This window comes from Eptatretus burgeri, chromosome 16 (genome assembly GCF_056783735.1).
Source record: "Eptatretus burgeri isolate ZD-2024b chromosome 16, Ebu_testis_v1, whole genome shotgun sequence".
Lineage (NCBI taxonomy): Eukaryota > Metazoa > Chordata > Myxini > Myxiniformes > Myxinidae > Eptatretus > Eptatretus burgeri.
The window spans coordinates 28948385-28966886 of record NC_140976.1 but is presented as its reverse complement, the minus strand read 5'-3'; the positions used below and the strand labels follow the sequence as shown (position 1 = coordinate 28966886).

Here is an 18502-nt window from a genome sequence, read left to right as displayed (position 1 = left end):
CACGCCGACCAAAACATAACCTTTCGCAGAATGCGAAGGTAACAATTCTCGTATCCAGATCCGGATTTTCACCGAAATCGAATCAATTCGTCCTTGTCACACACCCATCCTGTCCACCAAGTTTCGTCTGAATTCGTCCATAACTTTTTTGAGAAATCCTGCTCACAGACAAGCAAACAGGCAGACGGACAGACAGACAGACCACCGTCCACCTTCGGTGTTGCAGAAAATGACAATAATAATAATAATAATGCATACAATTAACTTGAACTGAATTTTTGTCAATGAAAGATACAAAATGAAGACAACCAAAAGGTGCACATTAATTATTAAATTTATTATTCCATGTACTATCATGTACGAAGCGTCCTATATCTGCACCATCCTGTTGGATAAATGGTTTTAGTGATGTCGTCATCAACAAAATCAAATGTTTCACTTCAAATCATCCAAATTCCAAGGCAAATCGGTCAAGACAATAGCAAACACTCGTCAACAGAGCATTAACAAGGAATAACAAGGAGCATTGATGGAAGAGGAGGCCATTGCGCTACACCAACACCAGGCAAAAACAAATCCGCTTCAGACCACAGGCACAATCACAATTGGGGGGGGGTAAAGGGGATGTCATACATGGAAACAAAATAATATTTCAATGAAAAGTATTTTGATTATTACAGTGTTTGTACAAATAAATATTTTTGTTTTGACGGGTAGGGGTCACAAGGCAGGTGTAGGGTAAAGAGTGCACAAACACGAACAACACACCTACCTTTGATGAGACTCTCCAATGACTCCAGGTACCGATCTAATTCCCTGTATCTCCAATGACTCCAGGTACCTATCTAATTCATATTTAAACCGATTTACTGTTTCTGCTGCCACCACATTTCTAGGGAGACCATTCCACGCATCAACTACCCTTGGACTGAAAGACCTCTGCCTTGTTACTGTCTTAATTCACCTCTTGTTTACTCTCAGTCTATGGCCCCTGGTCTTATCACTGTCTACTGTGCTGAAAAATTCCTCTGCACTCACTTTGTATAAAATCTATTACATACCTTTCATTGTTTTAAACATCTCTATCATATCCCCTCATAATTGCCTCCCTTCTAGTTTATAAAAGGCCTGTCTCCTTCAGCCACTACTCATAGCTGAGTCTCACTAGGCTCGGAATCAATCTCATACCTCCTGCGCTAAACCCCCCTCGAGGGCAACTATGTCCTTCCTGAGTTATGGTGACCAAAACTGTCCACAATATTGTAGATGAGGCATATATTCCGAAAAGGCGTTAACACGACCTCTTTTGATTTATAATTTATCCGATACAAATACAACTTACAACCCTTTTTGCTTTACCTGAAGCTGGTTGGCACTGTCCTGTCTGCTTACCTCTCCCTCCCTTCCCTTCCCTATCTATTTCCACTCCCAGATCCCCGGATCCTTCTCCTGTGTGACACACTCCAAGACTGTCCCTTATTTTATGTAGCACCTTGATATGTCCCCATCCCCAACACCTTACATTTGTTCAGGTTAAACTGTATCTACCAATCCGTTACCAAATCTATTAAAGGATCTTGACATTCCTGAATCTGCTGAATCTGATCACTCTCTCTGCTATCCACCTAACCTCCCGAGCTTTGTGTCATCTGAAAATTGAGAAACGTGACTCTTAACTCCACTGTCCAAATCATTGGTGTGGATTATGAATAGTAATGGTCCTACTACTGATCCCTGAGGTACCTGACTACTTACATCCTCCCAGTCTAACATCCTTCCACTCACAGGCACTCTTTTCTTCCTATCACTAACTAATCCAGTTTCCAACCAAGTTAGTTACTCCAGCAGCCACTGCACAAGCCCTCACTGGAGCTCACAACCTCCTCCGTGGCACCTTATCAAATGCCTTCTGAAAGTGTAAATATACTATGTTCGCTGCACTTCCCTCATCCACTCAATCAGAAACTACTTCATAGAACTCGAACAAAGTTGTTAAACAAGATCTCCCTTTGGTAAATCTGTGCTGATGACCTTTAATTAATTTGAACTTATTGAAATGGTTTCCCATATGAACCCTGATCAAGATCACTGTCCAAGCATCTTGTTGAAATCACTTACAAACAACTTTCACGGACCAGGAAATAACCTCATAATTATTTGGTTGGTGTTCATATCTGGGCAGTTGATGTTGGGGAAGGTTCATTGATTGTGTGTGGGTAACATTTAGTCTTGCCGGTCTCTTCCTGTTCCCCTGAAGACAATCACTCAAGTCCTCCGGTTGATGTTCCTGATGAGCACTGAGCTCACCATGCTGGGATCCCAGGTTCAAATCTCACGTAGGCCAACACCGTGTTGATTTGCCCGTTCTCAATGAATGTCCTCGTCAGTAGATACTGCACTGGTGTCTACCTCATGCTGCATCATGTGATGAATGTACAAGCTTCACCAAGAGCTGTAAACACACAAAACCATGCGACGTTATAACTGCAATAAACAACGATTTGCTTTTACAATGTCAAAGATAACATTGGCATTTCACGGATAACAGCTGAATCAGGAGTTCACGATGCAGTTGGTGCTGTAAGTTTCAGCCTTCGGATATCACATTTTGGTCTAAACTGCGTGTCCTTCCTGGCTCTGTGTGCTCAGGCACCTGCGGGTTTTCCGATTTGCAAACTGATTCTTGCAATTGGATTAGATAGTGAAAGGGAATGCACTGGCTCAAAAAAAAAAAAAACATCATCAAATGAGCAATCTTTCATTTTTCAGCTTAAAATAAGGCAACAACCTTAGCTGGGATCCTGTTTTCATTTTTTTTTTTTTTTTAAGCATGGAAGGCTTATATGAATGAATATTGCCAAATGTAGGATGAGCAACATCTTGCAGAGAAACAAATTTAAAAAAAAATAATAAATAAATATGCATGGCTAAACGAGATGAATGTCACACTGAGAAAAATCGACAGACCAAATCTCGATGACGACCAAATGTAATCAGGATAGTGTAAATAAACGGTGACCCGGTAAATCAAATTATCTGATGCACCATCTCATTGACGATGCCAGGATCTTTAAGGGATGAGCGGGCGGATATGGCTCGCGCGCGCCATCTTTATCAGACTCTCGCCATTGGCTTCCTGTCGTTGGCTTCTCCAGGTCTACCTCGGGAGCCGTTAGCCGGTCGCCTTCCTGCCTGCGTTCCGAAACCGCTCCGGCTCGATATATTAATATCTATAATGGTATCACTCAGCGAGGGTGGATCGATGCAGGGTAAAAGAAGAAAAAACAAATAGCGAGGAATGGCAGCAGGTTTGGGGGGGGATCATGAGGGCTGACGTCATTTCAAATCTTTACGATCTCACTCCCGCCAGCTCATCCAATTGGCTGCGTGGGCAAATTGGATTGAAGGGCCAACCATCAATTCGGTGCTCTCAGCATGAAATGCATGCAAACAACACCCACGAGCTGCGTTCCGCACCATCACTGTGATGCGAAGCATCAAGGCCGAGCAGCAATTTTACTTGTGACGTCACAGTCCAAAAAGACAAACAAACAAAAGGAACAATGGCTTTTCAACCGTTTATTCACCGTTCGATGTCAACTCGTGACAAATAGGCCGAGGGGATCGACTTAGCCGGTGTAATTCACACCCGGACACGCAAACAAAACAACACACTCGTTGTCCTCTTGACGGTTCCGTCAGCTGGTATTAATCTCGTACAAATAAACAGGGTCCGCTTGTCCGGACCACAGCCATTCCCACGTCGGGCTTGCAGAAGAAGGGAAACCCCTCGGCCTTTGAAGCACCGGAGGCATGACGACCTTCCGCCAGTCTTGCTTAGCATTGGCAAGGTCGGCGGCAAAAGAAGCAGCACGCCAAGATGGCTGGAGATGCGTTTCTTTCGAATGCAAGACCTTCACGACTAAGCCACGTTTCAGCCGCGATTTCTGCGGTCTAATCTCCTTTTACCGTCTCGTGACCCCTAGCCCGCCCACTTGTTAGCATCGAGAGCCGTTATGGCTACACCTCTTGTCCAGGCTCTGTGATGATGCTTGTTTGTTTTACCGTCTGCTGCCCGCATCCATTTATTGACGTGTTTGTTTCCCTTACAGAGGACAAGGCACACAGAGGAGATTAACCCCATTGTCACACCGACGTCGCCTGGAGATTGATGAGTTCGTAACGGCTTTCGCAATCACACCAATGGGGACAATCCGGCACAGCGTGAGTGCGGACGGGAAAATTGGTGTTCTGTTGTTAGACTTTACAAGGAACTTCAATGCAGGAGGACGCCGTTTGGCCAATCAAAACCGGTGCTGTGGTTGCCAACCTATGATTGTTCACCTACAAAGTAACCTGACTGTTTTACAAAATTTCATTCCAGAACAGGGTGATGATGGCTTGTGGAACGGGCAACCTGGGAATTCAACTGCAGGACAGAATGGAGGAGGGCTGCCTGTGCTGGTGACCTTTCACCAATCTAGACCGGCCTTCCGATAAAGCCGTGCTAATCTCGCAACGCATCTCTTACTCAGCGTGGCTCAGCCCGTTACGCCATCCGTGTTGCCGATAAGGCGCCGTACTGCTGTCCCGGATGAAAGCACCCTCTGACCCCATTGATTGGACACAGGGCGCCGCATTGGCATGCCACGTCGATCGGACCACAGACGCGCGGAACCACACGCATAGACACACAAAATGTCATGAGACAATTTTCTTGAGGTTTGTGTATTGTTCGTACTGTGAGCTCGATGAACTGCTGTAGTAACATTTAGTCTGTTTTTCTTGTTGGTGTTGTATTACTTTGCTTTTTAGAGGTGGTTTGAACTACTGTATTAACAGATTGAGCATTTTAAATTGCTTCCTCGAAACAACAATATTGTCGTTTGCAAACGTATAACATCCTCTCGACTTCAAATACCAGATGTAATGTGTCATGTATGTGCTATACTCTATTCTTCTTGAAAGATCTGATGCTCTTAGCGAGGCTTGATATAAGTATATATATATATATATATATATATATATATATATATATATATATATATATATATATATATATATATATATATATATATATATATATATATGGGAAAGCATCATCCAAAAATAAGTGCAGCCATGTTGTGCTCACTGCAGGTGAGTGACCTGAGACAATGGGGAAGCATGGCTCATTATTGCTTACAATGTATAAGCAGACCCCGCTAGTATATATATATATATATATATATATATATATATATATATATATATATATATATATATATATATATATATATATATAATTACATATAGTATTATTATTATTATTATTATTATTATCCTGCGTGCACAAGGTGGGGTTAAACAATTGGTTCTCTGTGTCTGTCTGACTGTCTGTCTACAAACATCAGTTTATGATCAAATAAGTGTTTAAATTTAATGTTATATTTTGAACACGAATCAGAAAACGAACCTGTACTTTGGCTCTGAATTTAGCAAATTGTACGGAATCTCGTTCCAATCGCACATGTAGAGGGGTAAGATTTTTTTTTTTTGTCTGTCTGCCTGTCTGCTAGTCAAACAAAATTGAAAATCATTCCAAACAGGAAACTTACAGTTTTCAGGGACGTCATGAAGGACACAAACTACAGGCACGAATAACTAATGTAATGTGTTTAAAAAGTTGCTGTAAAAGACGGTGTATCAATGGCGATAAACTTCCGAAAAAAGTTTGCTTTTTTCTGCAGCCTTTAATCAAATGGAGAATCAAGTACTGCATTGGAATCATCAGAAAGCACCATAATTAGTAAAGGGCAAAGAGGGAGTCATTAGGAGGAACCTGGGTAGGATTCGGGTTTCAGCTGCAACTCCTCAACCCTCAAACCCCATCCAGACACAGCCAAATGGTGAATTAAAACCTTCATTTTATATTAATTGAATTATATAGTTGAACACTGTGGAACACAAATCACCTTGTTGGCACTTCCAAAAACCTCCAGTGTAGCAGAACTTGGACAAAATATTTTGCCACCTCGACGAATCAAATTTGCCACTTGTGCTCTCAGCATTGGGAAATATTGAGATATGGACGAAACAGTGGCTCATAGGAAATATAGATCGTGCTCGGAAAACGCAAAGCAAGAGTTGAAAAGACCCTTCCCATGTCCTTTTTATCAAGACTCCATGGAGTAAGGTGTTCTATGAACTCTCTACTTTTTACTGTAATGATATAGTCCAGAATCAATGATGTGGTTTCGCTAAAACAAGCCGAGTCTGAGTCCAAGATGGAACTTGAATCATAAAGACTTGACTTCAAGTCATGGGTTCTCGAAGTTGGCATCCAAGTACAAGTTATTGAATCCACCAATAGTCCAAAAACAATCCCCTGAAATAGTTACCAAAATACAAGGAAGACATGATGGTGACTCGCAGATTTTTAACGTGAAACAAGCTGAACTTCACAAACGAAGAATTCATATATTTGATCAATGGTGAATTTTTCTGCTTACATTCTTAAGTTAAGAAAAGTACGCCGTTAACACAAATACAAACCTGGTGATTATCTTAATAACTCCTGCAGGAAGGGTGGCTGCGATTTCACCACCAGTGGTCAAGAGCAATATGTGGTGTTATATAAGTGGTCCCAAGCTAATCAGGCACCCATTAAGACACAAGTCACCTGTGTTAAAGTAACAGTATCAAGGATTTGGGTTTGAAGCTTCATAAAAGCTGAGCAAGTCTCATGAGGACTCATACATCAGATCACTGGAGGACTCATATATCAGACCACTGTTGGACTCTTGGTGGAAAGTCCAGCTGGCTCACTTATGACCAGGGAGAAAGTAATCTGGTGCCACACCTGATCTGATCTTCATATGACGCAATTGCATATCCTGTGTTTGTCTTAAACACCCTTAGGGTTATTTGGGATGGGCTTGTCTCGTGTACCTTTCTCGTGTCTCGTTTCACATATATATATATATATATATATATATATATATATATATATATATATATATATATATATATATATATATATATATGCTTCTTGTACAAAGGCAGTGGAGTCCACATCACCCAAACGGAATTTATTTTTAAGTAAACAGCCACTGATCACTTTTATGATAGAACCTGTGTACACTATAAAGTTTAGCACTGAAGTGCTCTTAAAATTAGTTTGCGCACGTGGTGTGCCATGTGATCAGAAGAGATAACAAAGCCACCAGAGCAGCATAATTCAGGAATCTCAGGGTTTTTCTTTAACAAACCAAGCATTTCAGACACAACATGCATAAAATTAACTTCCAAAATGTTTCGATATTCAAAGCAACAAAGCTGGACAATATCACTTTATATGATGTGGACAAAAGTCCCATTGATGTAAAATAGCTTGGTCACAATATTGCAGTTCGACCGAACATCTTGATAGATATGGACCATGTGCCATTTTAGTATCTGTGAATGCAATATGTATACAGTAAACTCAAAATCGGGTGATTGATGTATATATATTACTGGAAGGACAAGCGTGAGTGAGTGTGTGTGTGTGTGTGTGTGTGTGTGTGTGTGTGTGTGTGTGTGTGTGTGTGTGTGTGTGTGTGTGTGTGTGTGTGTGTGTGTGTGTGTGTACATGTGTGTGTGTTCGAATGTATAATCGACAGTATCCACAATATTAATAACAAGGTTAAGGCTAAATGTCTATCACCGTATGATTTTTCCACATTACACACAAACATTTCACATGACAAGCTCATAACCACATTGGACAGAGCGGTAGATAAAGCATTTACAGGAGATTATAAAGTATACATTAAAGTTTATCAAAAAAGAGCAAACTGGTCAAAAAAAGAAAAATCGATCTTCATGCAGTTAAAAAAAAAAAATATATATATATATATATATATATATATATATATATATCGTATACTTAAAGAAAGTGTTCGAGTTCTCCTCAACAACAGTTTCTTTACATTTGGCAACAAGATACTCCAGCAGACAGTGGGGATACCCATGGGTTCAGATTCGGCCCCTTTCTTTGTAAATTTATTCCTGCACATGTACGAGTCTGATTGGGTCCAGAATATGTGCAAGGGTAAACTAACAACTGCACAAAGGTGTGGAAACATCTGGAGATTCATTGATGATTTACGAGCAATTAATGATGGGTTTGTAGTTGATCAACTTCATGATTTTATATATATATATATATATATATATATATATATATATATATATATATATATATATATATATATATATATCCAAATGAACTCAAATTAAAAAACGAAAACCAAACTCACATTTCAGTTTCTATTTGAGAATTACAAATCAATATCAACAATTATAATAAATTTCACACCAAATTATTTGATAAATGAGATGCTTTTCCATTCCACATTGTACGAATGCCTTTCTTAGACAGCAATATTCGTGAGAAGTTATTCTATGGTACAGTTACAGGTGAAATAATTAGGACTGTGAGAGCAACCACACACAGCACTGAACTTGTCAATGGATTAAAACAATTAGTCAGGCACATACCAACACAGGGAGCTGCAATTAGCAGATTAAAACAAGTTTTCCTTAAGATTATAAGATCCTTAAGATCATAAAAAAGATCTTTTCCTTAAGATCATAACTTAAGAAGTTACAAAAATTACACCAAATATAATTAGTGAAATACAATATGAATGGCAAAAATATTATTAATGAGATATTTATTTAAATACATTCTTTAAAAATATATACATGTTTTTTGTTCTCCTCCTCTTCCCTTTATAAGGGGTGAGGTCCCATGGCACCACACTTCTACCTTGCCTTGACCACAATACTCCTCCACCTCCCTCTGTCCTCAGCCAACTCTCTCCACTCTCCAACCACCCCCACCTTACGGATATACTCCCTCACACAATCCTACCATCTTAAGCACGATCTACCACTTTTCCTCCTACCTTGCTCCCTCAACCTATTGCTGTATTTGCCATTCTCTCTTCACACATCCGCATCAAGTGTCCAGCCCATCTCAGCCGGCATTTCACCAATCTCCCCCTCAAGCTCATCTGTGCACCAATCTCCTCCCTCAGTTCATCCATCCTCCTTCTATCTACCCTCTTCACTCCTGCAATCCTCCTGACCCAGTTGTTCTGATAAATCTGCAGCTTCTGTTGCTGTTTGTCAGTGCCACCGTATCCAGACCGTAAAGGTAAGCCGGCATCACAAACGACATCAGAACCTTCCCTCTCAATTTTCTTGATATCCTTCTGTCTGCCGTTACTCCCTCCCCCTCCTCCATGTATTCGGATCCCCCTGAATCCTCCTCCACACCTCTTCCTCGGACTTACCATCCCCGGTCACTGTTCCTCCCAGATACTCAAACCTATTTCCCTGTGTGATCTCCTTCCCCTCTAACCTGATATTCATTTCTTTTCTCTGCTGCCTGACCCACATTACCTCAGTATTCTCCATACTCATCTTCAGCCCATGCTTCCTAAATGCTTCCTTCCACTTCCCAGTACCTCCTGCATCTTCTGCCCACTCTCAACCACAACAGTCAGATTGTCCACATACAACATCCTCCTCATACTACTCCTTATGCTCACCTTCCTGCTTACCAGCTCCATCACCATGATAAAAATGAGTGGGCTGAGGGCTTCCCTTCCTCAAACCGGTGTTTCATGCTGAACTCCTCAGACGTCCCAGGACCAACCAAAACTCTTCCCTTTGTTCTCTTGGACATCCCTTCCACCAAACTGACTTCTGCTTCTGGCACTCCCATCCATCTCGGTGGTGCCATCACCATCTCTCTCGGGACAGTGTCATAGACCTTCTCCAGGTCCACAAATCCCAATGCCATCTCACCTTGCACCTCCAACCTCTTCTCCACCAGCTGTCTCAGGGAGAACATCCCATCTGTTGTGCCCCTACCATGTCTAAACCCCTGCTGCTCTTCTCTGATCTCCATCTCCACACTCTTTCTTATCCTCACATCCAGAATCCTCTACAGCACCTTCATTACATGACTTAGAAGTGTTAAAAAGTCCCCCCAAATGCACAGCATCACCTCCAGCTCAACCATTCCCATCATCCTCTCCATTGCATCCCTGAATTCCTGCTTCTCTGCCCCAGTCCTTCCCATTTGTGGCCCATATACTGACATAACACACCATTTGCCTCTGTGTCACCACTCATGCCATAACTATCCATCCCTCCCATCTTTCCACTCTGACCACCTGCCTGCTGATCTCTTCCGATACTATTATTCCCACGCTATTCATCCTTCCATCCCCACCCGTGTGCAACAGCTTGCAACCTCCTACCAACCTCCTCACCCTGTCCCCTTTCCATCTGGTCTCCTGCACACACAACACTTCCAAACTCCTTCTCTTCCAAATCTCCACCATTTTGACTCCTCTCCCCCCACTCCCATTCATCCAACATTCAAACTACCGAGCCGGACCTCACTTCTGAATTATTGCCTGCCTGACAGAGCTCCAATTGTTTTATCTTGGATAATTTGGGACGTTCAGCTCATCAATCAGCAGCACTGCCTGGCTGACCTGCTGGACCTACCACTCTAGTCTGCTGTCCCCCATCGTGTGGGCACACACACACCCGCCTCTTTCACCACTCGCCTCCCCCACTTGTTCTCATTTTCACCCTCAACACTCAACTCCTCTCACCCACCTAATTCACTTCTCCCTCACCTGACTCATTCCTCCCTCACCTGAATCACTCCTCCCTCACCATTTTTTTTATGTTTTTTAAAGTAAACACAATCAATGCTTTTAACACTCAATTAGCCCTTAGTTCGACGCTCGACCAGAAGTTTCAGTTCGACCCTTAAGTTTGACCCTCAAGATCAGAAGTTCGACCCTTGACTCCCTCACGCTTCTCCTCATCTACCTCGCACAATCCTTCTTGGTCAGACTCTCTGCCAAGCCTCATGCTCTCGGTCCGCCAGTTCCCTGCCATAGAGGGCCGACCCACGAGGGGAAACCGAGCCGAGTCCACAGGCCCAAGGGCGAAACGCAGTCCACCCCGCCGAACCACTCCACTGAACCACGTGTCAAACAGAGTCCACAGGCATAAGGGCGAAACACAGCCCAATGTACTGAACCACTCCCCTTCACCGTGGGCCAAGCCATGTCCACAGGCCAAAGGATGAAACGCAAGCCCAATCCTTCACCCCATCAGTATTTCCTTCAACCCCACAGTCGGTCATTCGTTGTTCGGTCCATTTGTGTCCCTCTTCCTCACCACTCGATCCACTCACAGAATGGTTCCTTCACAATAAACCATTTGTTCATCCATCTGTCCATCCTGTACTCCTCGGTCTTCAAGTCACCACCAACCTCCGTCAAAACCCATTCAGGCAAACGAGTCCCTCAACGTTAGACAATTAATCCTCTGGACGAGTTCCGAATTACCTTCCCCTCGTCTTCCTTCCCAGCACCCCTACATTCATCACATGGGACAATACTTCTCAAACACATGCATAATACAAAGGAATGTTTGCGCACGATGGAGGGAGCAGGGGCACTCCCTCGCTGTTGGGTGTGCAATGGGCAGGGCGAGGACTCGCGTCGCTATCTGAACATAACAACGTGGGGATTTCCATAGCCCCATCACTCCACCTGCCACGGTCGGATGCGCAACAATGGGAAAGATGCTCGTGTGTAGTTTGCTCTCTCAAAGCCACACCTGGCATGGCACATAAAAGGCCAGGACTCGGCTCGGTTCGTGGCTGTCAATGTACCAGGGATCTTAGGGTCTTCAGTTTGAGTCCCGTTTGCTGCTGTATTAACACCAGGTGGGATTGACTCAGCCTGGCATCCTTCTGAGGTCGGCGAAATGAGTACCAGTGTACTGGTAGAGGTTGTGTGAGGTAAGTGAAGAGTCGAACCAATGCTCGGAAGTGCCTCTTTCTGTTCCTCCTATCTCTTTTTTCGGGATGAGTGATGGTGCCATGTCTTGTGTGTGTAAGTAAGTCTGTCTAAGGGGAAATGCGTATCAGGGGGTAAGTCTTTTCTTTGTGACTTTTTGCCTTTTGTTTGTAAATACATGCTCTGATGATTGCTTGTGTGAAATAAAAGATTACTGTTTGTTCAGATTTGGTCCCTCAAAACTGCACAATTACATCTGTCGATGATCCTACGTGAACACAGACACCAGTTTATAACATCACGAACCAGCAGAGCGCATTATGGATCACTGGCAAGAGACAGGGGTGCGGTACAGTCCTGGAAGTCCAATTGACTATATCAGTAAAGGGGATGGCATGGCTCCAATGGTCTCAATTGTCCCACTTGTTGCGATACTGATCACAATGACGGTCGAGCGGATTACCCTAACAACCATACTCGTTAATTTAGTCCACATCATGATCAACCTTATGCAATGGACTTGTACAGAACAAATGGTGGAGCCAGTCCAGTTACAAGCAAGATCAACTACTTCATTAAACTTGTATTCTTTGTCCCATTGTCACTTTCATTCATATTTAATACATCCTCCAGCCCACTTCCTTTTTATATTGTATGCATAGTGTATGTACAATCTTGAACTCCTCCTACTTGCACAAATAATATTGTTGCATGGACCAGAGCCAATGGCTGCCACATCATGCTGGGGCCGAGAACCCAAAGATGGGCGAACTAAAACTTTTCCTCATAGCTCTGCTTCGAGTGGTTGCTGTCGACCTGTGACCTGGCAGGGCTAGCCCCACGCAGTTTATCAACAAAGATACAATAATTTAACTCTCCAGGAAGGCCAAATTAACCCGAATGTTTGCACGATAAAATGGCAGCATCACGACGCAAGATTCTTTAAGAAATAAATAAATAATTTCGTACATGAGAACACGATATGAACCCACGACAGTATACATGATATAATACCTATCCAGCCCTCCTACCAGGCCCCTGAGGCACTACACATGCACTTACTCACATCACTGGTAGTGTTTAGAAAGATATGCCAGTATCAGGCGGACGTGCAACGACAGTCGGCAATGTGGTAAGCGAGGAAAGATGGCCGCAGGTGAAGTTCGTCAGTGGGAGAAGATAGCACACCGTAGAGAAGGCGGCAGTAGAAGGACACACTGTCAGCAGGATCAAACTGCCGCATGGAATTGCACCACCAGAGTGAAACAGCTACCTTCCTCCTCCTTTCTTCCCCAAACACTCACAGGGCGGGCAGTTTTCCCAATCCCAGGGACTTGAACAAATTTCCACCTCTCGCACTTTGACAGACAGCTGCTGGAAGGAGACTGTTCCCTCCCTTTCTTCTTCTTTCATGTGTAACACATGCTTACGGGAAGCATCATTTGCTGGGGGTGCAGCTGTGCCACTGATGCAGTGTGCCTGTGGGTTCTTACAGGAATTTAGAATTTGGCCATTGGGGCGGCAATAGCACACCTTCATGGGGGCAATGGGGCAGGGCCTTCATAGCCATGGGGGCCATCATATGTGGGCCTTCATAGCCAAGGGGGTGGGGATGGCATAGCTTCTCGAAGGACACCATGGGATCTTTAACGTCCACCAACTAATGCTGGCACATGGGATGCCCAGTTTTTAACGTCCATCTGAGAGACGACACACACACATTGATGCATCACCCTGCCTGTGAAACACCAGGATGGCAGTTTATAGCTGGGTCGGAATTTAAACATAGGCGAGACAGCTCAAAGGCGAGTGTGCATACTTCTCAGCTATCCTGCCAACCCTTCCCTTCCCGTTGTTGGTTTGAGGGAGAGGGTGAGTGTGGAGGGGTGGACGGGAAACTGCCCGGGCGTAGAGAGGAGTACATGAGAGAAGACACCTTCACCGACTTATCTCTGAAAGCACATCCTCCCGTTTACCTCGTGGGAAACATTGTACAGTGGCTCCTTACCTTAAACAAACACTTAATAAAGGGTAAGAACTCTTAAAACCACACGTGAACATACACAGTGTCTAAGGCCTTAATCTAACTCTTCCCCCTCCACCACAAACATAACACTCCTGGAACCTTCTCCACATCGAGTAAATATGAAGCTTCTCCATTGTTCTCTGTGTCGGGGTGACGACTCATCCAGGGTTGTAACCCTGGCCAAGAAACCACTTCGGCAGAACTGGCTCTCCGTATAGAGCATGGATCATGATAATTGATGCTTGATTGCTCCAAAGGTTTCATCGGTGTGATGTCACCCTGTAGCTCGGATGAACTAAATTGATCTTCATCCAAATTTACTGTCTCAGGATTTGACATGGCCAGTTGTTTAAAACGCTAATCATCCAACCCTTCAATTACAGTGACTGATAACTTTCCATGTTTCACAGGAGAAATAATCTCATGGTAAATGGGAATGTTCATATCTAAACTGAGTACCTGGTTGTACAAGCCTTGTTTCACAATTTATTCAAGCTCTTATTTCTCTCATCTCGACCTGAGACCAGACAAATAGGGCGTCAGGATATATGTCACTGTGTTATTTTTTTTATGGCCATAAAAGTGAAGGAAGATTAATAATGTTCCAATCTCTATAAGCTTTAAACAGCTCAGGTTATTGATCGAATGCAGCTTAGGCCATCATGCTCGAAGGAAAACTTCGTGAAAATTCATGATAAGCTGGTTCCGTCCCACCTTATACACCTGATCTTGCCTCTCCTGCCCTCGTTTACCCCTCCGCACCCCACATATCTGACCCTTCTCCATACCTTGTTATCCTCTGAGATACCGAGCGTTCCACTCACCTCCACTCGCACGTCCACCTTTTCTCTGGTCTGAGCAACTACCTTCCTGAATCCTCCAATTCATGTTCTTCTGTCCATTCATAAAATGATGACCTAACATCATCTCCATGTGCATCCATACTCTGTTTTTGTCTTCTCCTTTTTTTTCTCCCCCCCTTTATTCTTACTGGGACTACCCGTTTGTTCACCTGCTGCTTCACCCGTCTTCACATTTCTTCTTTGTATGTCCCTCGCTCACTCGTTTCAATCGAGTCTCGTTGGCAGTCCGTTGACTTCGTGCTCTCTCATTTATAGCTACTCCATGAGTATGTCGAAAAATTCATGGAGTCGACAAGAAGCACAAGATGAAGACTACTTCTACTACTACTACTACTACGACTACTACTACTACACCAACAACAACAACAACGTTAAACTTAATCCACGAACACGGTGTACCTTAAACAGAGCAATAAAATGAGAGGTAATAAAAAACAAGAGGATGAACAAGAAAGCATGGGCTAGTAGCCAAAGAGCACAGGCAGCCAGCTCTGAGGGTCTGACCGCAAAACCAGATTCATCAAAAGCAGAGAGCATCGTGGAATCAGTGCATCACGATTGGCCTTTTGGTAAAGAACAAATCCAATTGGTTAATCTGCCATCAAAAGCATGCCCGGCCTGAAAAGCGATGGCGGACGCATTTCCTGGGTAGCAATTGCCAGGAGGGACGGCAGGGAGATGAGGGGGGCATGGGAGAAGGGTCAGATGTATGGGGAAGGTTTTATCCCTGGTGTTTGTGTTACTTGTTTGAATGTTTTCATGGGTTAGTTATGTCGTTCGTAACAATGAAGCTGAACAACCGTGTCCATTCACTGCTAAAAAGCCGCATTTGTCTTGGGTATGAAGGAAAGTTCAGTTAGTAACAAGCTTACCTCTCAGCTGAGTGGTCACATGGGGTGGAATCGGACAGAAAACAGGCTTGGTGAGATGCGGTGGGTGCAGCATCGTGAAGCACGCCGTCATAGAAGGGGAGTGTTAAGCCGGTTGTCCCGTCTGCAATGACGTAGATGCGAGAGCTCCCATTGTCTGCCTTTCGGCCTCACAGTACCAACTACCAAAGGTACGTGTAGGACCCAAGGATGGTATAATTGGAGCTTTCAGTTTATTACCTCCACCACCGAAGGGGGAAGGAGGTTATGTTTTTCACCCCTGTCTGTCTGTTTGTCTGTTTGTGTGCAAGATATCTCGAAAAGTTGTGGACGGATAAGGACGAAATTTGGTGGACAGGTTGGGTGTGTGACAAGGACGAACCGATTCGATTTTGGTGAAGATCCGCATGCGGATACGAGAATTATTTAATTTTTGAAAGTGATTCTTCACCATTTGAGAGATAGGGCCAAAAACTATATAAAGCATGACATTTCAAAAATTTATTGGGCCCGATATGTTCTCGTGGATCAGGCAATGCGTGGTGGAGGTAAGTGCTCTACCGAGCAACTTTCTAGTTGTTGAGCTATTTTTGGTGTTTTTAAGCAAAATGGCAGCGAGAAATGATCGTTCGGTTGGGTTGCATTGAAGGAATGGGATTATGTCGGGGTCAAATGACATCTAAAACCAGAGAGTTGGTATCAAAGCCACCCAATGCTCGCCTTTTTATTTATCGTTTTTAAATTTATCGTTTTTTTTACATTTATCGTTTTTAAATTTATCGTTTTTTTACATTTATCGTTTTTAAAAGACTAGTCTAATAATATTTTTTATAAAGCATTGCAGTGAAGTCTGATCCAAATAATTTTAAAGCAATATATGTATTTGTATATTGTAATCAGTAAAAAATAGTGTGGTAGATAAAAACATTAGAAAGGAAATAACTTGCACCAAAAACTTTAACATTTTCACGCTCACACCGGGGGTATCGCTATCGCTCTCTGGTCTTCGAACAGGCGAGCTAAAAACAAGTTTTGAGTTTCCTCCTCGATTCTTGCAACGAAACTTCTGATTTGTGATGAAGAAGTGTATATCCTTGCGATTCCTTTAATGTGAGAAGAAGCAGGTACAGAATGTGTCAGTGGGATGAAAATTTGGGAGTAGGATGGCAGCAGAGAAGTGAGCTCAAGGAGGTGAGCTATCGTGGAATAATCTACTCCATCCCGAGCCCTGAAAGAGGCGATCTGCGATAGTCACGTGGTTTCACAAAAAAGTTTGCACGAGCCACCAGAAAAAGTAAAAGAACACCGAAAAAGAGCACACACGACCAGAGAACAACCATTTGATTATTATTAAGCCACGATTGTCGCATCGTGAAGTAGATGTCCCCAGGTGCTGTTTTCATCGGCACAGGATGCCGATTTGTCTGGCGTATAACTCTGGCCATCTGCGGGGGCCAGACATGGCCAGGGGCCTAGATGGCTGGACTTCTTTGGACCCCAAGCATGGGAGCTATTACACACTTCCCAAGCTTCCCACTAGCATCTCATTTGACCCCAATCAGGCTGGCATGTAGTAACGTGGCGATTGTAAGTCAAGTCAGAAGGATGTGAATAAAGTGAAGTAGGAAGTAATGGTGAAACTTTCTCCATGAACTTCTGAAGACACGGTGACATAGGATGTAGGTAGGTGTCGTGCAGCCCACTGTGCTTCGGGGTCCATCGAACAGCACTGTGCCGCAGCACACCGCCAACACCGATCTACGCAGGATTCACCGTAATCTTGATGCCCAGCTTCCGGTGTCTGTTCTCAGTCGGTATGACAAATCTGCCACCTAAAAGATGATTGGTTATATCAACCATTAATGGTGCCAACTCCGTGTCAAACCAGCAGCACCTGAATCAATACACGAGGAATGCTTACCCCTCGGGCCCTGGATGCACAGGCTGCCCTCCCCACCTCTCTCCGATGCCCAACAAGTGCGGAAGCCAGGCAGGAAGGGTTGATTCTGGCAGTGATTACAGGGCTTTGCTAACTACCTCTGAGTCCACACGGCATCCATTATGCCGCTTATCTTGCAGACACTCACTGTGCCACAGCCACGTACAAATTAATGTTGTTAGCACCGGGACACGCGGTACCGGGCGGTCGTCGGCACGGGGAGTTGAGGCAGCGACCTTCCATCTGGCAAAGCCGCGGGGCCTCGAGGCCGGCGCCCAGTGATTTTCCTGCAGTGTACCGGGTGTTATCGGCATATGTCGGAATCGTTCTAATGGCTCCGGATTACACGGCGCGACATGACAGGAGCACGCAGCTAAGCAGGCTCATTGCAGAATGGAGGGGTCTGGTCAAATGAAAAGGGGGCCAAACGAGCGAAAAGCATGCAACGCTTCATCTGGAAAGTTGGTGAGACCAAGACTGACAGTGCCTTTTGTTCTCAATACACCATGGCTGCACTCAACGTGTATCCCAGAGCTGCTCATAATGGGTGCTCTGTCCTGCTAAGGAAAGGGATGGGCTGGGTAGTGGGTAGGCAGGGCCTTGTAAAGATATCAGCAAGAGGTGCCGCAGCCAGAGGTGGTTATAAGCTATACACATCCTCGAGAATCCATTTTCTCTCCTCCGCCCCATGCACGTTAACATGCTCAGAGCAAGATCTGCAGAGAGCTAGGGTTAATCCCTGAGGTTGTAAGGCTGAGCCCACCATCCTGATTAGCCTACAGGGAGGCAGGCTGGCTGGAGAGGCTCAGGCTTACAGCGGTGTGTAGTCTCTTCCTCCCTCTGTGCAGATTCTGCACAGACTCTCTGCCCAGCGGTGGCATGTAGTCATCACTCATTGGAGGTAGGGGGTGGGGCAGTGCATGAGGAGCATTTACGAAGAG

At 44.1% G+C, this 18502-nt stretch overlaps 1 long non-coding RNA gene across 10 annotated transcripts in view; it reads right to left on the bottom strand.

The window, feature by feature from the left end:
* Nucleotides 1–316: 316 nt before the first annotated feature.
* LOC147010786 (uncharacterized) overlaps nucleotides 317–18502 on the bottom strand; it is a 151359-nt gene continuing 133173 nt past the window's right edge. For all 10 annotated transcript variants that reach the window (XR_015052385.1, XR_015052379.1, XR_015052382.1 and 7 more), the window contains one exon: nucleotides 317–2452. This is a non-coding gene — a long non-coding RNA (uncharacterized LOC147010786). The remainder of the gene's footprint in view (nucleotides 2453–18502) is intronic.